The sequence below is a fragment of the Megalobrama amblycephala genome, linkage group LG3, assembly GCF_018812025.1.
Source record: "Megalobrama amblycephala isolate DHTTF-2021 linkage group LG3, ASM1881202v1, whole genome shotgun sequence".
Lineage (NCBI taxonomy): Eukaryota > Metazoa > Chordata > Actinopteri > Cypriniformes > Xenocyprididae > Megalobrama > Megalobrama amblycephala.
In genome coordinates, this window is record NC_063046.1 from 7,552,322 (window position 1) to 7,577,299 (window position 24,978).

Below are 24,978 nucleotides of genomic sequence, written 5' to 3' on the forward strand. Positions count from 1 at the left end.
AGTTATTTTTATTTATTTTATATTTATTTTGTGGGAATGTTATTTTTTAGCATAAAATAAAATTAAAACAAAACAAAACAAAACAAAATAAAACAAAACAAAATAAAATAAAATAAAATAAAATAAAATAAAATAAAATAAAATAAAATAAAATAATAAAGTATAATAAAATAAAATAAAATAAAATAAAATAAAATAAAATAAAATAAAATAAAATAAGAAACTCATACAGGTTTGGAACAACTTGAGGGTGAGTAAATGTGAGTAAATATTTTTAATACTTATATTTCCCATAAATTAAATTAAACATATTTAACCCTTTATGCCCTGAAGGCATTTCTAGAGTTGTTTTTTCTGAGTGACATACACAAAAGTAAAGACTCATAACTCCAAAAGCAAAGGAAGAAGAGTCAAAGGGTAGGTATTGATGGAAAACGTTTTAAATTTTTAGAAAAAAAAAAAAACATTTGGACATTCTCATGCTGAGAAACTAATGATAAGATATTATAATTTTACATATCTTTCTTATTTGACATGCAATAACTCAGGAAGGAAATAAGGTAGGAGGAAAATTCTTTTCTGTGAAGTTCAAATGTTGTAGTGATAGTAATCAAAAGTTACAGCATTTAGAATCAAGGTAGGCTTTTTGTTTAGTCCTTGACACCCAGAAGGCATTTTTAAAATTGTTTGCCCTCCGTGAGGAATATCTCATGATCGACACAACGGATTATGTTGATTTTGGACTCATTTCAATCGGGAGCATCCACTGTAAGTAATGGTGTGCCATTTTCCACGATCGCAGCATGTTTCATGAAGTTACAAGCCAAAAATATCACCTGAAAGCTACATTTGATTTTACTTTGCTAATGTGCCTGTGGAGTTTTATGTGTCATAACTCCGTGAGGAATATCTTGTGATCGACACAATGAATCATGTTGATTTTGGACTCATTTTAATCATGATAATCTGCTGTAAATAATAATGAGCCACTTTCCACAAGCACATTTCATGAATTTACAAATGAAAATGTGACATAAATGCTGCATCTGTATGTTATTTACATATGGGTCTTGCGGGGCTTCATGTACAAAAACTCGCACAAGTTCAAAGTAGTCAAAGCCCAAAACAATTATGGTTGTTGCATTCTACTCCGTGATACCATAATAATGACCTGAAATGACTTGCATAATAATGAGGCCTTTCAGTCAGGTAGGCTGTGAAAAAACCCTCTGTGATCATGTCAAGCTCATCATGGTGTATATCAAACATAAAAAAAAAAATAGAAATACTGTGAAATATTATTACAATTTAAAATAATGGTATTCTATTATATTCTTTAAAATATAATGTACCTCTATGGCATTTCATGTAGGCTTTTAGCTTAAAAGCATGCACATTTAGAGAAATATGGATGGATTCTCATATATTTGTCAATTTTCTATACAGAGGAGTAATATTTATTCAGTATTTATTGTCATCACTATGAGCGCTGGATACTGTGTTTTCAATTCATACTTGCAGCTGGAGGGCGCTCTGTACACATTTAGTCCACAAATTTATCTAAAGAAGAACAGGTCATGTGACTCTCCAGGAACTGAACTAACAGAGGCCAGAGATCGCTAACTATGGCTATTCAAAACACTTTTCAAGACAATAAATACACGATTGAGACGATGTATGCATGTACTGACTGAATTTGCGTCTGAATAGCGCTGGCTCCGTGGGCGTGGCCGCATTAGCGGATAATGAGCTGAATCACGGACTTCTGACATGGCTCGCTTTTCATACAGATTACATAAACACAGAATTTTTGTTTTCGATTTGACTTACAAGATTTAAAACCTGACATCTTAACGTCTTTTTAGATATAAGTCTCATTTTTGTATCATTAGTATTCACTAAGTTACAGTTCATTTTCTGAGAACTATCAGATTGGACTTCGTTCAGAGGGAGACGAGAGATCACGCTTGTTCGTTGTTAGTTTTCTTTATTTTACAAAAAGCACAACATTTTGTTTACACAAATAAAAGAAGATATTCCACAGATTAAAATGGTGTATAACTCTTAATTGTATGTGCAACATTGATGAAGTATTTTGAGTCTCTTTCACACTGGTAAGAAATAAACCGCAGTGGTATCGCCGGCGATACCTCAGACCTCAGAGTGTTAAATGACATATGACACATGACTACCTGGGATGTATGATGTTTTTAATTTATTACAGTACATAGTACAAAAAAAAAGTATTTCATATATATATATACATGTATTACATAGTATTACATATACATCCTACTTAGGAGTTAATCAAATTGGCTAATTGTAAAGGGATTGTAAAGTTTAGACTTTCAAATGACACCTATTTTGTGTTGATCAAGGCAGTAGTTTTGAAAAAATATGATTATTCAGGTTTAGGAAAACTTCAGGTTTAAGGGGTTAATTATTTTTTTGATTATTGACACAATTTGGGTAACAAGGTAAAAAAAAAAAAAAAAAAAAAAGAAGAAGTTGAGATTGACACCACAATTAATTTGTGCAAAATTGAGAAAATGGAGTGAGATTTACCATCCCATCATGCTGTAGAAAGGGTGCAAATGTGGTTACTTTCAGTTTATAGGATGTTACATGATTGTTAATGATTAAAAATTGTTTTTTACAACAGGGAATTAAATACCAGATGGGATTTGTGTCTTTAATGGTAGGAAAAAGTGATGTTACAAAGCGTACCTTATTCATGGAAAGTGTTGGCTGTAACTTCAGAGCTGTAAACAAAGCTAGTTATGATGATTTTAGAGAACACTGCCGTAATGAAATATTAATTACAAGTTTGGGGTGCATAAATTACATTAAAACAGGATACAGTCCAGAGGAAGACCTCAAGTCCTCTACTTCAGTTTAAAAAAAAAAAAAAAAAAAAAAAAAAAACAATTGTGAATTTGACCATAAATAAACTGATTTGGGTCTTAATTACACTTTTACCCTCCTTTAACTTGCGCTCCATTAGTGCTTCAATCATGTTGCGTGTCTCATGTGCTTTATATCAGTCCTTCTCTGAATCACCACGTTTTCCTTTTCAAAGGTCTAAATGTGTCACTTATTGGCAATAATGGAAACAGCATGAAGCTCGTTTACAAGCTCGGCCACTGTGGTCATGAAGTAATGGGTACAGAACCTTACGGCAAAGTCTTTAAAAACCACAAGCGGGATTGTTTTTTAATACTCTCAAAGGGAGAAAAAAGATGATAGAGGAATGGAAATATAAATTGTTTCTAAATCTGCACACACAAAACACATAATCTACTCGCAAAACACACTTCATCAGTTTTCAGCGTGCAAGATGTTAAACTACAGATGTTTTCCATTGGAAACAATTGTTAAGATATCTACATTTTACACTAATTAGATTTATGTCTACAACATATAAATAACTGATGGACTCAAGAAAAGCCAGGTTCAAATCTGACCAGTGTTCTGTCTCATAAAGGCAAAAAATAAAATTAAAATAATATTTTTATATATAATGTACACATACAGTACACATACCTACAAGTTCCATTAAACGATCAAAATATAAGGGAAATATTTTAATTTTTTACATTTAATATGAAGGGGGAAAAACACTAAAGGTATTAATCTGACAAGATGCATGTAGAAAAATGCACAGAAAATAAAAAAAAGCTCATAGGAAAAAGCACACATTGACTACAATATAATCAGTTATTAATATTAATATTCATGGGTCCTCTCTTGATTTTGCATGTGACAAAAAAAAAAATAAAAAAAATAAAAAATGACGACACAATTTGGCATATTTCTGTGTTATCACAAATAAAACAAGCACAACTACATAATATTCTCACACAATCTTTAACCAAATAAAGTGTGAAGATTGATTTTCCTACGCTGAACATCACTTTTGGACACTATTGTACATTAACATTTGAAAGGTTACATAAACTCTTAGAAAAAAAGTTCATTGGGCTTCTATATAGAAACCTAATGTTTTTGACTAAATTTTAAAGAAGGCTTTATGCCAAAAAGTTTCTATAAAAGGAGAAATTTCTTAAGTGATTAAATAATACTTCCATATTTTAAATTTTTCAAGTGATATAGTGTGTTTACTGGGTGTTTAATTGATAAAATTTCATTAACATTACAAATTAATTTAAAAATAATTAATTAAACTAAATCCATATAAGATCCCATGAAGTGCCTGACAGAACCCCTCAGGATTCTACATAGAACCTTCTATTTTTAAAGAAACCTTGATATTCCGATGAGTAACACTGTTTATTGCATAATCATCAACGTATTTGGAACATCTATGTCTGTGCATGTGAAATTACAGCCCAACCAATTTTCTGCCTACCGACTGCCTTGTGCCATTAATAAAAGCCCCCAGCACCAGCAGCCAATCAGGCGAGCCAACATATTAGCGTTCCATGCGGGGCATGTGTAAGAGTGGCTGACAACACTCCCACACGCCAAACCTCATACCACACACACACACACACACACACACACTGACCCAAATTGATCATTGCTATGGCAACCCCAAAGGTGGAGGAATGCATTTATGCTTTGCAGGTTTCCTGATGCAGTTCATTCAATTGGAAAAAAGGAGAGAAAAAAATAGCAGACTTGACCTGAGTATATGTCAGGAATGTGTGCCATTCAATTCCTCGAAGTGAACTGAGGTGACGGGCAGGATGCAAATCTGAACTGAAGAATGTAAAGAATGCAAAACCACTTGCATTTTTTAATGTTCAAATAAAGAAAAATATATTTTATGAAATTACTATCATTCAAAAAGTAATTTTTTTATGTTTCTGAAAGTAGTCTTTTGTCCTCACGAAGGCTGTATTGATCAAAAATACAGTGAAAACAGTTATATTGTGAAATATTATCACAATTTAAAGGTCCCGTTCTTCGTGATCCCATGTTTCAAACTTTAGTTAGTGTGTAATGTTGTTGTTAGAGTATAAATAAAATCTGTAAAATTTTAAAGCTCAAAGTTCAATGCCAAGCGAGATATTTCATTTAACAGAAGTCGCCTACATCGAACGGCCAGTTTGGACTACATCCCTCTACTTCCTTCTTTAATGGCGTCACTAAAACAGTTTTTTGACTAACCTCCGCCCACAGGAATACACAAGAGTTGCGTTTGTAGAGTGTGTTTGTCGCCATGTCGTCGAAACGCTGTTATTTTCATCCCGCAGTCCAATCACCGGGTCTGATTCCGGCTCAAATTGATAAGGTAAAATTAAAGACATGTTTACAATAACACTGAGCGCGTGCATCTCCACGTTATGGTAAGAGGCGCGACCTTTCCGGGCAAGGAGCGCTAAACTGCTGTCGAATCACAACACAGGAACCGCTGGCACAATCAGAACTCGTTACGTATTTCTGAAGGAGGGACTTCATAGAACAAGGAAGTCATCAGCCCGTTTTTATGACAGTGGAAACAGCGGTATACAGATAAGTAAATTATGTGAAAAATACTGTGTTTTTTTACACGCGAAACATGAACACATGTTATATTGCACACTATAAACACAATCAAAGCTTCAAAAAACCACGAAAAACGGGACCTTTAAAATAACTGTTTCCATTTAAATATATTTTACAATGTAAAAATGGAGTCTTCAAGCAGTGAGGATAATTTTGTTGTCCTCTCTCTTCTTAAAAAGAGAAAAAGAAAGAGGAAGTATTGAAACCATCCAATCCTGAGATTGCATAGAGAGGAAGGAGAGAGACTGTGGGATTATCCCGAGCGATTAAAAGTTTACTTCAGGATGTCAGTGGCTCAGTTTGATGCTTTGCTAGTGCACTTTGTCATACAGTGCTTCGTGCTGCGAGACGAAGTGAATCAACTTGTCAGACGCCATTCTGGATTTTGCTTGTACGGTGGCTCTGAATGGTCAAAACACCTATCAAAAGGCTTGCTACGGATGCAAAAAAATGTTTTTTTTTTAAACAGATGAACGTTTTTGGAGGCAGTGCAGTGCTTCCCACAGGTTTGAAATATACTTGCGGTGGTAGCCGGGTGAAAAATCCTCCTATTACCCACGGCACAAAAGTTGTCTGCTACATGTGACAAACAAATAGTGTGTGATTTTTATTTATTGAAATTAATTTTAATTACATAGCATACTATTACATTTAATTACATACTAATATTATGCATTATTATGCATTGTAAATTATGCAAAATTACAGCATTTAAATGGTTCTCCTTTTCCTATGTTCTCCTTACTGTCATATAGTGTCTCTCTCAGTGAATGGGTCACAGATTTTACTAGTAAAATGTATAAAATTAATAATATATGTGTCAAATAATGTTCTTAGTCTTTTATTCCTGTGGGGGAGACTACAATAATTTACTATGAATTAAATGGAAATCAAATTAAATACAATTTATAGTGTAACCAAAATACCAATAATGCCCAAAAGAAAAAGAAAAAACTTAGTGTGTGACTTTTAATTATAAACAAGCCCGAAATACACAAGGAACTCTTATTTTGAAATGTCTGTACTATTGCAGGCTGATCTTACAATCGTCTAAAACATTTTATATAATGGCCATAAAGTAGACATTGTAATAATTCATCAACTTGAGTTCATTAGCAATCGCTTGGCATAAATCTGCGCTTTTCATTGATTGAGAATCACTTTGAAGCAGTCTGAAGCGCTGTTGCGCGAGCTTGTAGAATGTGCAACAGCGCCGCCTTGTGACTTTGAAAAATGCTGCGCACACGGGAATGTCAGCGGGAGTAAACGGTTCTGACGCACACATAACGAGCAGGTTCAAAACAAATGGTTTCATTATCTCAGGCGGATATAAAAGTATAAGAGGATAAAAATACACAAAAGACACAAAAATGTGTCTCCAAATATACTTGGGCGGCCGTTATTATACCTGGGCGGCCCGCCCAAGTAAAGTCTATGTGTGGGAAGCACTGCAGTGTGTAAACATGATTGACGTTGTATTATTTTTTAACGTGCAAAAATTTTAGACGAGAATTTCGGACAAAGACCTTTAGTGTTTTAAAGATTTATAGTAATTAACTTAGATTTATACTGTCTTAGTTATTTATAAATAACTAAATGAATAAATAAACTGGGGAGCAGGGGGGGTCAATTATGTAAATTTCTCCTCTGGTCATTCCAATTCAACATCTTGTTTGCAATGATCAAAATCAATTTAAATCCACAATGATGAATTAAAAGGAATATGCATTTAGAATTTTTTGGAAATGGACAGGAATTATACTCAGTCAGTCGAACATGTATCCACAAGGGATTTTCAACAAATACTTCAAGACAACAACAGTGCCACGCTGAAGAATTAGAAAAAAAAAAATCATATTCTCTCATGCAAACCGGGCAAAAACAAACAAACAATAATAAATTAAAAAAAACAGTTCTTTTGAAAGTATACCCATACTCATATGAGCTCAGAGCACGAAAACTCACAGAATGAACCTCAACAGAAGCTTCTATCAAATCAAGACGAAAGATCAAATGAGCTACAAGTAGCATTGTTGCTTATGCCAAAGTCTCCCTCCAGCGCGGGATATCTGGGTTTGCTTAAATAACACTGTTTTGATATGTAAAGGCTGGAACGGTGCCTTTGAAATGTGGGTCGGGGAATAACGCTAGCAGCTGCTTCCGTCGCAACTTTTTAAGCTGAAATCTGAGATGCATCTTGGTCTAAATGAACGCTTTACATACATTTTCTCAGCCTCTTTATGTTTCCAATGCCCCTTTATCAGTTCACTCTAAAGGGTCAAAGGTCATCTGACATGGGACTGTCTACAATCGTTTGATGGTATCGGGCTCCTTCGCTACGCTAATGTGCTTATGGACGATCACATTTAGATATGGTGTTTTGAAAGAAAATATGGAGGGAAAACTCATTTACAAGCTAAAAGCTGTACTCAAAAGATGATGTCATCCTTCAGACCTAGACGCACTTCCCCCACACTTCATTTGCAGCAGAAACGCTCGCGGAGCCAAGAAAACAAATATGGGTGTTTCTTTATCTATGGGCACTTTTGGTTCCTAGAAATTAAACTGTGCTAACCTTTTCAAACACTTATTTCAGTGCAGTTTAATTCATGCACAACAGGACAATCCTAGCATTTTTTTAACCCTAAACTGCCATTAAAAAAGTCATCTGTATATATAAAATCAAAATTTATTCAGACATCTTTAACATTTCATTCATTAATTCAGTTTATTCATTATAGTTTTTTTAAAAAAAGGTAATAAAATATGACAAGATCTCAGAGTTAAACTGTGTCAGAAAAAATTATCTTAATTATGTCAGATAACACTTAAGCAAAACATGGTCAGGTCAAAGTGTCTGAATAATTTGTGGTTCCAAATTTGTATCAATTTTACTGGTAGTCCACTGTATGAAGAATTGTTGGGTATAATATGTCACAGTATATATATATATATATATATTAGTGCTGTCAAATCGATTGATTATGATTAAGTGCATCTAACATAAATGTTTGTTTACACAATATAGGTGTGTGTATATATATACATACATACATATATATATATATATATATATATATATATATATATATATATATATATATATATATATATATATATATATATATATATATATATATATACACACACATACACTACCGCTCAAAAGTTTGGGATCTGTAATATTTTTAATGTTTTTAAAAGAAGTTTCATCTGCTCATCAAGGGTGCATTTACTTAATTAAAAATACAGTAAAAACAGTAATATTGTGAAATATTATTACAATTTAAAATGACTGTTTTCTATTTGAAAATATTTTAAAATGTAATTTATTCTTGTCTTGACAAAGCTGAATTTTCAGCATCATTACTCCAGTCTTCAGTGTCACATGATCCTTTAGAAATCATTCTAATATGTCAATTTGCTGCTCAAGAAACATTTATTGTTTACAATTGTACAAAATATTTGTGTACAATATTTTTTTTTAGGATTCTTTGATGAATAGAAAGTTCAAAAGAACAGTGTTTATTTGAAATATAATCTTTTGTAACATTATAAATGTCTTTACTGTCACTTTTGATTGATTTAATGCATCCTTGCTGAATAAAAGTATTAATTTCTTTCATTTTTTTTCAAAAAAATAAAAATAAAAATTCTTACTGACCCCAAACTTTTGAACGGTAGTGTATAATGCTACAGAAGCTTTGTATTTCAGATAAATGCTGTTCTTTTGAACTTTCTATTCATCAAGGAATCCTGAAAAAAAAGTACCCAACTGTTTTCAACACTGATAATAATAACAAATATTTCTTGAGGAACTAATCATCATATTAGATTGATTTCTGAAGGATCATGTGACACTGAAGACTGTATATATATATATATATATATATATATATATATATATATATATATATATATATATATATATATATATATATGATAAAGAAAAATGCTACGTCACAATATTGAAAATATTTCCATTTTAAACCATGAAGGCGGGCCAGTGGATATCAGACAAACAATGTGCAAACTTTGCGTGAGAATTATGCAGGTGAAGAAGTCTCAACGGCCAGTCAATTAGGCCTATTCACTACAGAAACTGAAAGTAAAAACTGACTGAGCACTTTTTTGGCATCCAACACTGCAATAACGGCGCATATTCTCTTAGAGACAATGAGAGATGAATCTAATTTATTTTCTTAATATTTCTCTTGTGGCCCATAGTGATATAAATAGTATGTTTCGTGAATAGAGTAGTATTTCGTGTTAAACAAGTTGTTCTTTACTTGTTAAACAAGCTATCTAACTAATATCTTATTGTCCTTGCAGCGCATTAGCTATGCGGTGATGTGCTATGATATCGCGGGGCAAATGAATTGCAATATTAATTTAATAATAAAAGTAGCATGATAATAAGAAAAATAATTTAATAGCCCTGCATGCCGGTCCGCTACATGCCACTGTGAAGGAATAAACGGCGTTCGGGCATGGCATCAAATCGATTAAAGGGTTAGTTCACCCAAAAATGAAAATTATGTCATTAATGACTCACCCTCATGTCGTGTCAAACCCGTAAGACCTCCGTTCATCTTCAGAACACAGTTTAAGATATTTTAGATTTAGTCCGAGAGCTTTCTGTCCCTCCATTGAAAATGTATGTACGGTATACTGTCCATGTCCAGAAAGGTAATAAAAACATCATCAAAGTAGTCCATGTGACATCAGTGGGTTAGTTAGAAGATTTTGAAGCATCGAAAATACATTTTGGTCCAAAAATAACAAAAACTACGACTTTATTCAGCATTGTCTTCTCTTCCGGAATCCTTTCCATTGAACTGATTCCATTGAACTGATTCCATTGAATCCTTTCATCTGTCGGCGTTGGTAATGCACTTTTACGTCGCCGTGGTTGTTTTTGGCGATTAGGACATCCGCGACATTTTGAAGCATCGAAAATACATTTTGGTCCAAAAATAACAAAAACTACGACTTTATTCAGCATTGTCTTCTCTTCCGGGTCTGTTGTCAATCCGTGTTCACAACTCCACTTCTTCTTCTTCTTCTTCTTTCCTGTTTTACGGCGGTTGGCATCCAGCTTATTGGTGCATTACCGCCCCCTTCTGCTCCGGAGTGTGGTTCACGACTCCGCAGTGACGCTGCTGATGTAAGACGCTGCTGACGTGTTATCTGGTGCGCCTGAGCTTCATTTTCAGTCTGAGGGAGTATTATTACGCTGTATTCAAGCTATTCTACATTGTTTGTATTTTGGTATTGCTATATTTTTTAAAATGGTGCGTAAGTGTGCATGTCGCGGATGTCCTAATCGCCAAAATCAACCACGGCGACGTAAAAGTGCATTACCAACGGTGACAGATGAAAGGATTCAATGGAATCAGTTCAATGGAATCAGTTCAATGGAAAGGATTCTGGAAGAGAAGACAATGCTGAATAAAGTCGTAGTTTTTGTTATTTTTGGACCAAAATGTATTTTCGATGCTTCAAAAAATTCTAACTAACCCACTGATGTCACATGGACTACTTTGATGATGTTTTTATTACCTTTCTGGACATGGACAGTATACCGTACATACATTTTCAATGGAGGGACAGAAAGCTCTCGGACTAAATCTAAAATATCTTAAACTGTGTTCTGAAGATGAACGAAGGTCTTACGGGTTTGACACGACATGAGGGTGAGTCATTAATGACATCATTTTCATTTTTGGGTGAACTAACCCTTTAACTGTTTTATCCAAATCTACATGCATGCACTTTTCAGTGTTCAGTACTGCAATGTCCGAGTCTCTCCTGTCTCATGATGTTTCTCATGCGTTTTCAGACAGCGCAAGCAAGAAACGTTTACTTGACTGTGGACTAGCTTTCACTTTCTGAACAGTGGCCGCGCAGCTGAATTTTTATGACCATGGACGTTGCGCGTGTGCATGCGGTGAACGTGTCGTTTCGCACTCGTGGGCAAAGGAGTATCTTTGAAAGGCTCGCGCGGTCAACTGTGCACGAGACTGAGGGGAATGAGGGAAATGAATATACATACACACATTATATAAACACATGTTTATATTTATGTTAGATTACATTAATCGTGCTTAATTTATTTGACAGCACTAGTTTATATATATATATAAACATACACACACAGTGATATTTAGCATGATTTTCTCATATTTCATCTCAAGAATGCTCTTCACTGACACAAATGAGAGAGTCATAATTTGAATGGGGAAAATAATGAAAAATGTGGACTGAAAGCCAGCGACAAACTGATATCCAGTGATATATAATTGCAACCAACAATATTGACTTCTAGAGCCACTTTTTGTCTAATAAATGATTTACTCATTTGCCACAGCAAATACTGATTTACAATTAATTGATTATAATTCAGTTAATTTAATAACATTACATTGAATGACAGCCTTTAATCTATACATAAAAGGCAACTGAAAAGTATCAAAAATAAATGATTAAATAAATGATAAAGGCCTGGTTAAATATATATAAGACCTTCATAAACAAAAAGAAACAGGTTGAAATAAAATTCAACCATTGGGACACAGAGTGCCCGTAGTTGAAGAAACACCCATGTGTTTGTGTCTCTCTGCGTGTGTGTGTGTGTGTGTGTGTGTGTGTGTGTGTGTGTGTGTGTGTGTGTGTGTGTGTGTGTGTGTGTGTGTTTGTGTGAAGCACAGAGACTCCACAGACATGAGACAGAAAAAAGATCATCTCAGGTCAGGAAGAAACTTTATGCCTGGATACCCTGACGCTGACTGCTTTAAGCTTGGGGAAATACATGACACAGAGAAAATGAGAGAGAGGGAACAGACAAAGAAAACAAAGATGGCAAGAGAGAGAGAGCGCGTCTGTCTGGAGTAAAGGAGGGTGAGATGGGACTGAGTACAACACAAAGTCAATGCAAGCAAACAATGAAGGTAGAAAGCCCCACAAACATACTGAAGAGCCACTGGGAGCCGCTCATCTCCTCTCTGAACAGCCTGCAGCAGGGAGGATACGCAGGGAGTTGGCGGTCAAGGCCGAAAAACGGTGGCATATTAACCGCAGCATTCTTGATTGAAGGAAACGGCATGATGTTAGACTGAATAAACAGGAGTACATTACCGCGGCCCAACTCTTTTTCCTTTCATAAATCGCACTCATCCCTCGATGACTCTAGCAGACCCGAAGGAAATGGAGTTGATCTCCACTGAGCTAGACGGCGTTCGAAACACACGGAGTAGAAGGTGTTTAAGCATCAAAAGTGTTTGGCGAGATGACGTTGAGTGAAACTGACGCTTGAAACACTCTAAATTAAACATGGCTCCAACCAGTTCAATCTATCTGTCTCCTTCAGTCAGGGGAAAAGGTGTTTTGATGGTGTCGAGAAGAAAAATTACACGGTTCCAGTTAAAATGTACAAGTGAACATGTTCAAAAGTTACTAGAAACTTATTCTACACTCTTAAACAATTTATAACCAAGTTTCCTGATAAAAAAAAAAAAATGTAATTTAGATTTCATGACCATTATTCACCTTTTTATAATCAAACTGCCTGTTTTAACTACTGTACCTTTAAGACGTCTGTATATGAATTATGTCTGTTATTGACAGCATAGAGATATTAAGTCATAATTATGACATAAAAACTGGCATTGATGACAAAAGTAGAAATTATGACATAAGCACATATTATGAGATAAAACAGCATAAGATATAAAAGTAGAAATTACGACATAAGGCCACAATTGTGACAAATACATTTTAGAATAAGTTTTAATTATGAAAAAAAGTTGATATTATGACATGTCAAAATTAGTTGTATAAATATGACCAAAAAATTCTACTTTGCATTTAATTTGCATAGAATATCTAATGTGTATAATATTTTTTTGTTTGTTTTGATGGTGCTGGGAATAGAAATTGCACTGTTCCAGTTAAAATGTATATGTGAACATGTTCAAAAGTTAAAACAAACCTATTCTACACTCTTAAACAATTAACTTTTAACAGGTTTCCTTATTAAAAAAATGTAATTTAATTTTTCATGACCATTATTCACCCTTTTATAATCAAACTGCCTGTTTTAGCAACCGTACCTTTAAGACTTCTGTATATGAATTTCCTCTGTTATGGTTTGCTGAGAGAGATATTAAGTCATAATTATGACAAAAAAGTGAAAATTACGGGATAAAAATGTCATAATTATGACACAAAAAGTAAACATCTTAGAATAAAATGTCATAAATGTCATGTTATGATTCACTGACAGCATAGAGGTATTAAGTCATAATTATGACAAAAACTGGCATTGATGACAAAAGTAGAAATTATGACATAAGCACATTTTATGAGATAAAACAGCATAAGATATCAAAGTAGAAATTACGACATAAGGCCACAATTGTGACAAATACATTTTAGAATAAGTTTTAATTATGAAAAAAAGTTGATATTATGACATTTCAAAATCAGTTGTATAATTATGACAAAAAAAATTCTACTTTGCATTTAATTTGCATATAATATCTAATGTATATAATATTTTTTTTTTTTTTTTTTGATGGTACCGAGAAGAGAAATTGCACTGTTCCAGTTAAAATGTATATGTGAACATGTTCAAAAGTTAAAGAAAACCTATTCTACACTCTTAAACAATTAACTTTTAACAAGTTTCCTTATTAAAAAAAATTTAATTTAGATTTCATGACCATTATTCACCCTTTTAAAATCAAACTGCCCGTTTTAACTACTGTACCTTTAAGAGTTCTGTATATGAATTATGTCTGTTATGATTCACTGACAGCATAGAGGTATTAAGTCATAATTATGACATAAAAACTGGCATTTATGACAAAAGTAGAAATTATGACATAAGCACATATTATGAGATAAAACAGCATAAGATATAAAAGTAGAAATTACGACAAAAGGCCGCAATTGTGACAAATACATTTTAGAATAAGTTTTAATTATGAAAAAAGTTGATATTATGACATTTCAAAATCAGTTGTATAATTATGACAAAAAAAAAAAATTCTACTTTGCATTTAATTTGCATAGAATATCTAATGTGTATAATATTTTTTCGTTTTGATGGTGCCGAGAAGAGAAATTACACGGTTCCAGTTAAAATGTATATGTGAACATGTTCAAAAGTTAAAGAAAACCTATTCTACACTCTTAAACAATTAACTTTTAACATTATTCACCCTTTTATAGTCAAACTGCCTGTTTTAGCAACCGTACCTTTAAGACTTCTGTATATGAATTTCCTCTGTTATGGTTTGCTGAGAGAGATATTAAAGTCATAATTATGACAAAAAAGTGAAGATTACGGGATAAAAATGTCATAATGACACAAAAAGTAAACATCTTAGAATAAAATGTCATAAATGTCATGTTATGATTCACTTACAGCATAGAGGTATTAAGTCATAATTAGGACATAAAAACTGGCATTTATGACAAAAGTTGAAATTATGGCATAAGCACATTTTATGAGATAAAACAGCATAAGATATAAAAGTAGAAATTACGACATAAGGCCACAATTGTGACAAATACATTTTAGAATAAGTTTTAATTATGAAAAAAGTTGATATTATGATGTCAAAATTAGTTGTATAATTATGACAACAACAAAAAAAACTACTTTGCATTTAATTTGCATAGAATATCTAATGTGTATATTTTTTTATGACAAAAAAGTGAAGATTACGGGATAAAAATGTCATAATGACACAAAAAGTAAACATCTTAGAATAAAATGTCATAAAGTCATAATTATGAGAAAAAAGTCAATTATGACACAAAAAGTAAACATTTTAGAATAAAATGTTATAAAGTGACAAATGACAAAAGTTATGACATAAGTACATATTATGAGAAAAATGTCACAATAGGTTGTTTGCAATCACATGGCTCTGGTGACGTGCGAAATTAATGTGAAAATTAGAATGGAAGAGATAGAGAAAAGTACGTTCTGTGCTGGTTTAGAGAGGTATAAACAGAAAATCACAACATATTTTCAACGTGAACCTTATGTTATAAAGAGGAGCGATTTTTCTACTGAATTAAAAGACTGACGACGAGGAGGTAGATATAGAGAATGTGAAGCTGCCGTCACGAGTTCTAGTCTGGTTTGTTTATATCGCGCTGCCTTTCTGCTAGTGACGTTCAGGGCGGTATTTTTGATTCTCTGTGGTGATTGTGAACAATGTCGCCACTGGAGGTCATTTATGCTGAATCGAGAATTGTAACAGGAGCTCACATCATCATTCAGGGGAAAAATGGACTGTGTAATACAATTTTCAATTGAAAGTTTTGTATTTTGTTTGGTTTAATAATTACCATTTGCAAGTATGACTCTCAGTCTTGTGCATGGGCATAACTTGCACACAGCCACTTCAAAACTGTTCACAAGCTTCTATGGGTTTGATTTTGGTTGTCATTTGTTAAAAAAAAAAAAAAATACAGTGTCAGTGTCTGTCATAGACTGTAAAAAAGGGTGTATGTCCGCTGAATGCTCCTCCGATTCTCCTCCGTGGTCATATGGGAAAGTGAATATTTACAAAGAAAACATTCAAACTACAGTTACATTTAACGTTACACCCTTCCAACAAAGAAATGGATTGACTTCTGTCAGCTTGCTGAACACTTTTTTTTTTATCTGGACATTTTCTACCATACGATGGCTGCAGCAGCAGCGGTGCGTGACACTGTTCTCACGGTAACCAGATCAACATTGTGAACGGAATTCTACAAAACACCAAATGATAAAATCATGATAAAATATCTTCTCTTCCATGCAAACGATACCATGAAGAATGTGAATATTTAACCAAGTCAGAAACAAAAAAGGTAAGCAGGTATCTATATTCATTTCAGTATCAGCAGACGCAAAACGCTATTAAAGGTGACAACTGTTAAAGTTAAAAAACAATCGATAAAAGCTCATTGTGGTTTCTCGGTTTGATAGATTTGAGCACCCATAAACGACGCAAAACAAATGAATTTTGAGTTTGTGATAGGATTCCTATATAGAAAAATCACTCCTTGCCCTCCAGCCGCATTTCATGCTGCAGCAGTGACGTCATGTGCAAACAATCTATTAAGACAAAAATATGACAATTGAGACAAAAACATTTTAGAATAAAATGGTATAGAGGTTCAATTTAGATAAAAGTTGATATTATGACTTAAGTCAAAATCCATTGTATAATGGACAAAAAAAAAAAAAAAAATCAACTTTATATTAATTTGCATAGAATATCTAATTTGTATAATATGATTGTGATTATTATCTTAATATCATGATACAGATTTAACGTACAGTGTTTCGCTTCAATCCGGCATTGATTTATACACGGCACCGCCTCTGTAATAACAATACAAATTGCCCGTCTGCACTTTGAAAGGTCAGTGTGAAACGGGGTCAAAGTTGAAATAATCTGAACTCTGAGCATCACATAGGGTTAACACTAGCTTGACACTTTGCTCCATTGGGCAATGTGGACAAAAGTCACATCTACATAATACAGTGTATTTTTTAATTTAAAAAAGCAACAATGTCCTGTTTCCATGATTTGACTCCATGAACTGACTGTTTACTCTATTTATGTACATTTTTAGTATTGCAAGTGATTAATTAAATTATAGTTATTCAATATTACTTTAATTACTTTCCTGTAACATCTCTATTATCCTGATAAATAAAGGCAAAAAAAGAACAGTTATATAACTTTTGAACAGTAGTTTGTCATCAGTCAGACTGTTTTTTTTTTTTTTTTTTTTAAAGAAATTAAACTTTTATTCAACAAGAGCCAAATTAAATTGATCAAAAGTTACAGAACATACATTAATAGTTTTTTTAAACTAATTAAAACTAATTAAACTAATAAAAAAAAGATTTTTATTTCAAATAAATGCTGTTTTTTTATCTTTTTATTCATCAAAAAATCATGGAAAAAAACTGTATCGTGGTTTCCACAAAAATATGAAGCATCACAACAGTTTTCAACTTTGATAAAAATCATAAATGTTTCTTGAGCATCAAATCATCATATCAGAATGATTTCTGAAGGATCATGTGACACTGAAGACTGATGCTGAAAATTCAGCTTTGATCACAGGAATAAATTAAATTTTACAACATGTTCAAATAGAAAACAGTTATTTTAAATTGTAATAATATTTCACAATTTTACCATTTTTACTGTATTTTTCATCAAATAAATGCAGCCTCTGTAAGCATTATATCCATAAATCTCTATCCACCTGGCCTCATTCTGGCACTTAAATCCCATTTTTCACGATCCAACCAATTTTTGAAAGATAATACGTTTAATACGATAAGTTTTCCACTGAATATCCTGCTATGCTATGTAATGCATCACATAGCAGAAGCATGTTCACTTACAGCGTTTAACCTGCTTACAGTTACCCATCTCAATACTTTGCCAAGAAAGCAACGGGTTCCAGAACAGTGTTTCTTGCGTGTAAGTTCTGACAGTCACATGCATGTCTCTAATCACTCTTCCCGCTCTACACAAACACCGCATGGATTTCATTAGTTGCACGGCGGATCCGTCAGCTAAAGCTACACAGGAGCTCCTGCAGCCAATGAGATACTACATACGGCCTGCAAGGGTCTACACATGTTCCACAGCCCCCTCTATCAAAACAACACTCAGAGACAGAAGCGCCGCCGAGCGTCGTCCGGGTTTGCCCAGCCCATCTGCTTCTAATGATTAAAAGTGCAACTGTCTCTCCACCCATTAAAGTCCAGATAATTCGCTCTGACATCAGCGTGCCATATCGCCGGCTGTCCAGTGTCACGCGTACCCAGTCGACATGAAAGAGTGAGGGTGAGGTCAAAGGGTGAGAACAAAGGCCTCAAAATCATTCCAGGCTGGGCGGCAGACCAGTATATATATGTAACGGTAAAAATGTGTCAACCAGTAGATATATCTATAATGCGCAAGAATGATTTGTTATTTGACGTGTCCTAAACAAGTCGAGACAATGAAAAATATAGCTGTCTGTTATTTTAAATTAATAATAATGACTAATATATATATATATATATTTGAGATCACCCTCTTAATTTTATTTATTTATTTATTTGTTTGTTTGTTTGTTTGACAGGGACATTGCACAATACATATATTGTACAGACCAAAGATAGCTACAAGCTAATTTTCATCTGTTGTCCCTGGGCAGAAGCAAAGTAACAGCAGGTTAACAGTGCATTTAAACAGCCTAACACATCCAACATTAACAAAGCCCCATCCCCAGATCAAATCCACACAGTCCAAATACATTACATTTGATACATTAGAGATTCTTCACCACCTTCTTTACCCGATTTGCTTCAAACTTCATCACAATAATGTGAAAACATGGCAGATGTAGACCTGTTAATGTATTTGTGATATATTAAATATTGTTGCCACGGCAACACGTCAAACTTTTATAATATTCTTGGGCATTTTTAAGGCTCTTAACATGCTTCAAATTGGATGAAACTCGACACACATCAATATTGTCATACAGTAGACATGGGCAAAGCCTTAGAAGCGGGCGGGGAGCAGGGGCACTACACTTTTGACAAAAGTGGGGGGGGTTAGTTTAACCTACAGTCACCAAACTCGGTACACTTATTGTTCTCATTAAGCCGGACAACTTTCTAATTTACAGTCATTAGCTCTGACCAACAGGAAGTCAGATATATATATATATATATATATATATATATATATATATATATATATATATATATATATATATATATATTTATTTATTTATTTATTTTAGTACTGGTCAAAAGTTTGGAAACATTACTATTTTTAATGTTTTTGAGTCTCTTCTGCTCATCAAGGCTGCATTTATTTGATCAAAAAAAACAGAAATATTGTGAAATATTACAATTTAAAATAATAGTTTTCTATTTTAATATATTTTAAAATGTAATTTATTTCTGTGATCAAAGCTGAATTTTCAGCATCATTACTCCAGTCTTCAGTGTCACATGATCCTTCAGAAATCATTCTGATATGATTTATTATCAATGTTGGAAACAGTTGTACTGCTTAATATTTTTATAACCTGTGATAATTTTTTTCAGGATTCATTGATGAATAAAAAGTAAAAAAAGAACAGAATTTATTTAAAATAGAAATATTTTGTAACAATATACACCACCATTCAAAAGTTTGGGGTCAGTATTTTTTCTTTCTTTCTTTTTTTTAAAAGAAATTGATATTTTTATTTAGCAAGGATGTGTTAAATTGATTAAAAAAACAGTGATAGTAAAGACTTATATTGTTAGAAAATATTTATATGTTTGCAACTAAAAAAAGAAAATAAATCAAATGAGATGAAGTACCTTTCATTCACTGGATTAGCCATTAATACTTGTTTTTTTTGTTTATCAACTATTTTTCATTGCATTTTTATCACTATACTGAGGTAAAATGAATCATACCACGATATAAGATTTTGGTCATACCGCCCACCTCTACCCCAGGCTGTCACCTACTGCAGAAGGTGAGAAGGAAGACAAAATGTGAGAACAAAAGGGCTGCGAACACTGGACAGACGAATCACGTATGGAAGTGTAAGACTTTGTGAGTGGGTGGAATGTTTGAAAAGACACAGATGGAAACAAAGACCCACTTGACTGAATTATCTGTAACAGCACCAAATATCATTGTACACTTCCACCCGACCCGATGAATAATGGAAAATGTCTGATCCGAGGTCAGTCCAAAAGGGGCCGTCTGCTTTTGTTCCCGTCTGCAGGCTGACTGACACACTGACTCCAGAACAAAGAGTCTGAGCAGCTCATACCCTCAGATCTGAGGTCATATGAGGAGGCTTACGCAGCCGAGAGCGCCATCTAGCGTCTGCTCTTGGATCTGCGACAGGCACTGTTCCTCAGCGCTGACACCATGTCACCTTACTTAGGAGGATGAAAATTGAAAAACATTTATTTCAGTTGAGTCCAGACACAAAGGACATCAACAGGGACAGGATCTAAACAAGCAACATTACTGTAGGATATCAATTGTCATAGTTCAACAACAACTAAAAAAAAAAAGCAGCAGCACAAACTTGTGCTCACACACATACAGTACACACACAGAGAGAGCAAGCAAGGTGCCGTATCGATCAACCGCTACATCGCTGTTTGGCCAAGGTCCATTAAGTTTGTAGAACCCAAGGGCTCTAGCAAACTTACTCAAACACACACACAGACACACACACACAGATCTATTATTCAGTATCCTGGAGCTCTCGTCCTAGTCAAAAAGCCTGGAGGAATGTATACAGGATTCTTCTTGGAATTTCTCTCATCGTTAGGAACCAATCTTAAAAGGATCCTATTGGGAATTCAAAGGGAATCAAATCAGATTCCCCAGGATAAATTGTAATTTTTGTACCTATTGAATAAATAGAGACTATTTTTTATCAGAAATCTACTCATATGGTATTGGAATAATCCTTTTATTAAAAAAAAAAAAAAAAATGCAGTTTTTAAATCCCGAAAGACTTCCTTTAAATGTCCCACTGCTCTGCAAAAGCACCACTCACACTGGCTTGTTTCAACTTCAATTTGGGTCAAATATGGACAACCCAACCGTTGGGTTAAAAGTAGGGTATCCATTTTTTCAACAACGCTGTTGGACACTGTTGATATTTGAAATCAACCCAAACAAACCCACCCCTCTCTTCATTGCTCCGGCTCCAAAACTCACTCTCCAATCCTAACCACCCTGCTCCGAGGCGGTTTCGAACCCTGGCCCAATTGCTGCTGGCATGCGAGGCGAGTGCACTAACAATAACTCTAAACACCTCATTCTCTAGCGGCCATCAGTGTGCAGTGGTTTACCTGCACAACTCTCACTATCTGGTCACTGTTACACACGCAATACGAGAGTGGGTGTCTGTGTATCACAACTGACGTGCAACAAAATGCTTCACGAAAAATAAAGCGCAGTTGATGAACGAACGACAAGGAAGCACAAAAAAATGAATGTACAACACACAAGAGTAAATACAAACCCGATTCCAAAAAAGTTGGGACAATGTACAAATTGTGAATAAAAAAGGAATGCAATAATTTACAAATCTATAAACTTATATTTTATTCACAATAGAATATAGATAACATATTAAATGTTGAAAGTGAGACATTTTGAAATGTCATGCCAAATATTGACTCATTTTGGATTTCATGAGAGCTACACATTCCAAAAAAGTTGGGACAGGTAGCAATAAGAGGCCAGAAAAGTTAAATGTACATATAAGGAACAGCTGGAGGACCAATTTGCAACTTATTAGGTCAATTGGCAACACGATTGGGTATAAAAAGAGCCTCTCAGAGTGGCAGTGTCTCTCAGAAGTCAAGATGGGCAGAGGATCACCGATTCCCCCAATGCTGCGGTGAAAAATAGTGGAGCAATATCAGAAAGGAGTTTCTCAGAGAAAAATTGCAAAGAGTTTGAAGTTATCATCATCTACAGTGCATAATATCATCCAAAGATTCAGAGAATCTGGAACAATCTCTGTGCGTAAGGGTCAAGGCCGGAAAACCACACTGGATGCCCGTGATCTTCGGGCCCTTAGACGGCACTGCATCACATACAGGAATGCTACTGTAATGGAAATCACAACATGGGCTCAGGAATACTTCCAGAAAACATTGTCGGTGAACACAATCCACCGTGCCATTCGGCATTGCCGGCTAAAACTCTATAGGTCAAAAAAGAAGCCATATCTAAACAGCGCAGGCGTTTTCTCTGGGCCTAGGCTCATTTAAAATGGACTGTGGCAAAGTGGAAAACTGTTCTGTGGTCAGACGAATCAAAATTTTAAGTTCTTTTTGGAAAACTGGGAGGCCATGTCATCCGGACTAAAGAGGACAAGGACAACCCAAGTTGTTATCAGCTCTCAGTTCAGAAGCCTGCATCTCTGATGGTATGGGGTTGCATGAGTGCGTGTGGCATGGGCAGCTTACACATCTGGAAAGGCACCATCAATGCTGAAAGGTATATCCAAGTTCTAGAACAACATATGCTCCCATCCAGACGTCGTCTCTTTCAGGGAAGACCTTGCATTTTCCAACATGACAATGCCAGACCACATACTGCATCAATTACAACATCATGGCTGTGTAGAAGAAGGATCCGGGTACTGAAATGGCCAGCCTGCCGTCCAGATCTTTCACCCATAGAAAACATTTGGCGCATCATAAAGAGGAAGATGCCACAAAGAAGACCTAAGACAGTTGAGCAACTAGAAGCCTGTATTAGACAAGAATGGGACAACATTCCTATTCCTAAACTTGAGCAACTTGTCTCCTCAGTCCCCAGACGTTTGCAGACTGTTATAAAAAGAAGAGGGGATGCCACACAGTGGTAAACATGGCCTTGTCCCAACTGAGGTGTGTTGATGCCATGAAATTTAAAATCAACTTATTTTTCCCTTAAAATGATACATTTTGTCAGTTTAAATATTTGATATGTCATCTATGTTGTATTCTGAATAAAATATTGAAATTTGAAACTTCCACATCATTGCATTGTTTTTATTCACAATTTGTACAGTGTCCCAACTTTTTTGGAATCGGGTTTGTACAAACAAGAGTTTGTTGTTAATTGCCAACAGCACAGCAGCTCCAGACAATCATGACACTCAAACCCAGTTTTACTCACATGAAAAGCAGGTTCAAAGCAGCCTCTAAGTCTGTTTTCAGACCTTCCTGCTTAGCTCTCTCCAGCGCTGGAAAGCTTTTCTAATATTAACACCAGTCCTACAGCACTTGCCCAGTCATAAAAAATAATTCCAGTGATATTCCTTTGAGCTGTTTTGTATGGTCTCTCATCATTTATCTTTTTCTCATTTTTTTTTCTTTTTTTCTTTCAAATCTCCCTCTTGCTCGTTCTGTCTCCATGACTGTCATCCGCCCCCAAATGCTGACTGGTTAGATGTAGGTTGTTGGTATCGGCCCGACTAACTTCCAAACAGCGTAGTTGAAAAAATTGGATACCCCACCTTTAAAAGGGTCCTTGATTATGATTTCACTTTTTTAACTTTAGTTAGTGTGTAATGTTGCTGTTTGAGCATAAACAACATCTACAAAGTTACGAAGCTCAAAATTCAATGCAAAGGGAGAGATCTTCTTTTACAGAAATCACTTTTTAAGTAGTTGGTAGGGACTACAACGAGCTTCTTCCTGGGTTAGTGCCATCACAAACCCCAAAATTTACACAAACCCCGCCCCCGAGAACACACAACAAAGGGGGCGAGGCCATGTTGGGCTGCTTTAGAGAAGAGGAAGAGTTGTTGTAGTCGAGTGTTGTTGACATGCTGTCATTTTACGCCGGACTGCTTCACAAACGAGGGTCAATTCAACACTGGATTTGCACAAAAGATTAACATGACGGCACATGCTAGTGGATGAGTTGAATCAACTCCACAGCAACTACATCAATTTATCCACTAACCATTCAGAAACGTCTAAAAGTTGTAACTTCTTCCTGAGTCTCTCCATCAGTGTCGACTCCGGTTTGAACAATGTAAGGCTGAACACCGTTACTGACAATCCTCATTTTGGCTGCGTGAGATTCTCCAGCTTTGTGGTTGTTGAGCTGTTACAGCTCCGCCCTCTTCTGGAAAGGCCGGGAGCAGCAGCTCATTTGCATTTAAAGGGACACACACAAAAATGGCGTGTTTTTGCTCACAGCCAAATAGGGGCTAATGTTTGAGCTGAAACTTCACAGACACATTCTGGGGACACCAGAGACTTATATTACATCTTGTAAAAGGGACATTATGGGTCCCTTTTAAATTTCTTTATTAAATTTTTAACCCAACAGTTGGGTTTGTCTGTATTTGACCTAATTTTTTTAGAGTGCAGTAACTATAGTAACACTGGAGCTAAGAAAGTCTTTTTTTATTCATTTTGATTTATTTGAAATTAATGTCACACTCTGAGCATCAGAGCACCGTTAAGACAAATTCTTTCTTCATAGTCTAGACATTTTCTTAGCATTTTGTCTTTGTTGCGCAGTATAGCCAGGGTCCAGAATGAACGCAAGTAACACGGTTGCTGCACACAGTTCAAGTCTAATCCTCGCCGATGTAAATTATGTGAACGACTCAAATCAAAGTCCTATAAACCATCTACAAAAGAAAACATCTGTCCTAAATCTATCCTCAGAGGAAGATTTACCAGCAGACGTTTATCTATGATGCCTGAAGGCTGTTTTTCTACCGAACACCATGTGGAGACACATATGTGGAATGTTCCTCACATTAAGCCACCAAAACAAAAATATGAAAATAAAATCACAATGGGTCTTCACGTTTATGTGACAGGAGACAGAAACAGGCTCATTTTGTATATGATGCTGCGTGTGACAAAACAACCTTCAAGACTGTTTGTTT

General features: G+C 34.8%; 1 protein-coding gene across 4 annotated transcripts in view; it reads right to left on the minus strand.

The window, feature by feature from the left end:
- efl1 (elongation factor like GTPase 1) overlaps positions 1 to 24,978 on the minus strand; it is a 158,344-nt gene that overhangs the window by 109,415 nt on the left and 23,951 nt on the right. The window lies entirely within an intron of this gene.